The following is a 3971-nucleotide window of genomic DNA, read 5'->3' as shown; positions in this document are numbered from 1 at the left end:
GTGGCTAACCTGGGCTACATACTGTGTTGCATATAGCCAAGGCTAAGAGATTAGAGCTTGTCTCAAAAAAAAAAAAAAAAAAAAAAAAAAAAAAAAAAAGATTATTTTTCTCAGTCTGGCTTCATTAGATTCTAGAGCTTTTGAGGAAGGAGATTAACAGCATCAAAATTAATTAGATTAATAGAAGCATAAAGCTACAACTGGAAATCAAAGATATTAATACCACTTTGATCTAGTATGTGATATTAATCACCTAGCTCCAAACAATGTCAGCTGTCATGTCCCATTGCAGAAGTACTTAATTTTTAAAAAGCTACTTAAAAAGCTTTTACTTTGGACAAAATTATTTTTCTACTTTGTCAAATGACTCACATTCATCCTTTAAATACATACCATTATGTGTAAATATACATAGTACCTATTTAGTTATTGAGTAGCGAGCTTTAAAAAAGAAACTTGTGGAAGACACGGCAGAACTTTTCAATGTGCTAAAGGTTAATTTTCAGAGCCCCACAGATATCCATGGGCTTCAAGCAATTATCACACTTCAACACAAGGAAAAATGAAAGGAAACGAGCAGAGACACAACAAGTAAATTCCCTTGCTCCATAATCTGCACTCGACACTTTTTTTAAGACTATCTTCTTAGTCGTGGAAGAGAGCCAACAGAATTAAGCCAACTGCCTAACAAAATATTCAGAGTTCATTTTGCTAAATGCCACTCACGTAAGACAGGGTACTCTGTCAGTATTTTAAGAAAATAAAACTCATTCCCTACTTATTTCTGTTTATTTGTAGATCATCTTTTTGACCTTTATGGTGATTTGGTTTTTAAAACATCATGAAGAAAACATGCAAACTAAATTGAGCACCTACCGTAAGGAAATGAGACTTAAGTGAAAGGGGGGAATATCAAAATACAGCATCTTTGCTGTTGTTCTAGACTTCGGTGGTTTTCTTTAAAGGATGAAATAGAAACAGAATCAGGTACTATAGCACATGCTTACACTACTACATTCTCAAAACCCAGAAGGCTGAGGCAAGAGAATAGTGTGTGTGTAGAATTCTGAAGCCTATCAGAGCAACACAGACTGACAGCTCAGTGGCTAAAAGAATTTGTTGTACAGTCATGAGAACTAGAATTTGGATCCCTGAGCTGGGTAGCCTTCAAATGTCTAAAAATTCAGGTCTGGGATCCACAATTCTCTTCTGGCTGGAGCATGTGGAGCATACACGCATGCACACACACACCCACATACACATACACACTGTCTTAGTTAGGGTTTTACTGCTGTGAACAGACACCATGACTAAGGCAAGTCTTATAAAAACAACATTTAACTGGGGCTGGCTTACAGGTTCAGAGGTTCAGTCCATTATCATCAAGGTGGGAGCAGGGCAGCATCCAGGCAGGCATGGTGCAGGAGGAGCTGAGAGTTCTACATCTTCATCCAAAGGCTGCTAGTGGAAGACTGACCTAGGGTCAGAGTATTAAGCTCACACCCACAGTGACACACCTACTCCAACCAAGTCACACCTATTCCAACAAGGCCACACCTCCAAATGGTGCCGCTCCCTGGTCCAAGAATATACAAACCATCACACACACACACACACACACACACACACACACACACACACACACACACACTAACATTGTAACAAGAAGAGGAAGAGGTTAAAGAGGAGATAATAGCTAAACTCTAAAGGAAAATAATTTACACAACCACAATCATGGTGCAGCAAGAAAAAAGAATATTAAAGGAACAATTTGCATTAAAGTGGACATAACTGCAAAAGAAAATGGCTTCGTTTTATTTAGGCAATATAGCTCATTCCAGTAAATTGAAGAAAATTGCACATTCATTCATTCTGCAGATACATTGAAGAAACAATTTTCCTACCCTCTTCTAACTGGAGCATTCAAGGGGTCTATCAAATATACGTACAGTTTTATAGGCTCAGAGTGCATTTAAACAAATAAAATCCCATTAAGTAGCTCAGTGTTTTGAAACAGGCACTAAACAAATACATGATACACTGTTCAAAAAAAGGTACAAGAAATACTTGACTGTGTTTGTACATTTAAAAAAAAAAAAAAGGTTTCCTGCACTGTGTAACTAAAGGCCAGGCAATGTGTAAACAGGAACTGTCTCTGAATAAAATCATAAAGATCGCATCTTTAGAATTTCAGTGGTACATTAAAAGTACATCGTTGTAAACACCAATTAGCAAGCAACATTCTACAGACAGTATTTACGTATCCTCTGCAACTATTTTCTGCTGAATTTTCTCTTTTTGAACTATATATTCAAAGAAGCCTCATTTGAAGCAATTATTATGCACATATAAGTGGCTTAAATGATCAGCATGTGATCATGGCTGGTGGTAGCTTTCCCCCAAGTGGCTTGCAGTTGTAGGTAAAAATAAGTTGATTCATGGTTTTTGACTGATTCGGTTAAAATATGTCTCTTGGACACCTTCATCTGTTTGGTCTGACCAAACATTACAGTGCAGTTGAATTTTAAAACATATTATTATCATTATTGCTATTGTATGTTTGTGTAGGCATAGCAAATGCCTTTACCTGCTAAAACTTCAGGATGGACCTACATTCTCTTTGTAAATCACTGGCTATATGTCTGTCATTCCTCTGTGAAGCTTACAGAGGAATAAGAAGAGAGATGAATAAAAGTCAGGGGAGGGGTGGGGAGCAGGAGGGGGGAGAGGAGATGGAACTAAGTCAGGGAAGTTAGCAGCTCCTGCCTAGAAAGAGTAGGAGAGAGGATCCATTCCTCAGTCAAGGCTCTTTGTTACGAAAAATAGATGCTCATTTTATCTGATTATGAAAAAGAAGGTTTTTTTTTTAAGGAAAACAAAACAAAACATAAGATGACTCACATCACTGAACAAACAGAAAAAAACAAACAACAACGAAAAAAAAAACCAACAACATTATAACCAGGACAGGAATGCCTCCGACATCTTCCTACCAATCCCCCTGCCATAGTCCAATTGTCCCTGAAGATCAGATACCTCTACTGCTGTCCCAAGGAAAAAAACCTCTTTCCAAGTTAGCTGTCAGTCACATGAGCTTCTTACTCATTTAATTCTCACTGGTAAACCCTCTGTTCCATCAGGATAACCCGGCTACAAACCTCTCCTAAGCCAGGGAATCACCCAGGTGGGAGAGGCAAAGGCTCATGGGGCTTCCGTACTACTTCATTCATTCAAGGTCGCTTATTCTTATTAAGTAGCTACAGTATGCCAGGCCCAGTTGCTTGGCTTAGTTCCCCAGACATTACATTGCATTAAAAATTTTTTATATGCTTCTCTTGGCCTTCCAGCCCCTTCCACATTACCTACCCTAAATTAAAGGTTGTCCCAGGACTGGGATCTTGTCATATTATGTGACATATTGCCATGTATTCAGTAGATATGTATGAACAAATAAGTAATAAAGGAACAAAGTGTTATGTAAGCAAATGGTGCAAGAAGGAGCATCATTGATGTGGAATTCTAGATTAGCCTTAAAGGAAAAAAAACTAGTGAGTATTCTAGAGAGAGGGAACATATATAACACATCCTGAAAGTGTGAGGTTGAGGAATAGGCTAGATAGAAGAGTGATGGTATCGGTGATTTCCGTGTGAAATGTCCCCATGCAGTATCTGAACGCTCCATCACAGACAGGTGGTACTTTTTGAAAAGTTGTGAACCCTCTGACAGTTGAGTAAGTCTACCTAGAGGAAGTGGGCCACTAGAGGCCTTGAGTTTTATGCCTCGTCCCATATAGGAACCATATGTTGCCTACCCGTCCATTAAGAGGTGAGGAGCCCCACTAAAATCTGGGACTAGGCAAGGCTGCCCACTTTCTCCCTACCTATTCAATATACTACTTGAAGTCCTAGCCAGAGCAATCCGACAACAAAAGGAGATCAAGGGCATACAAATTGGTAAGGAAGAAGTCAAA

Source organism: Mus pahari, chromosome 18, assembly GCF_900095145.1.
Source record: "Mus pahari chromosome 18, PAHARI_EIJ_v1.1, whole genome shotgun sequence".
Taxonomy (NCBI): domain Eukaryota; kingdom Metazoa; phylum Chordata; class Mammalia; order Rodentia; family Muridae; genus Mus; species Mus pahari.
Note: the sequence above shows the minus strand (reverse complement) of the source record.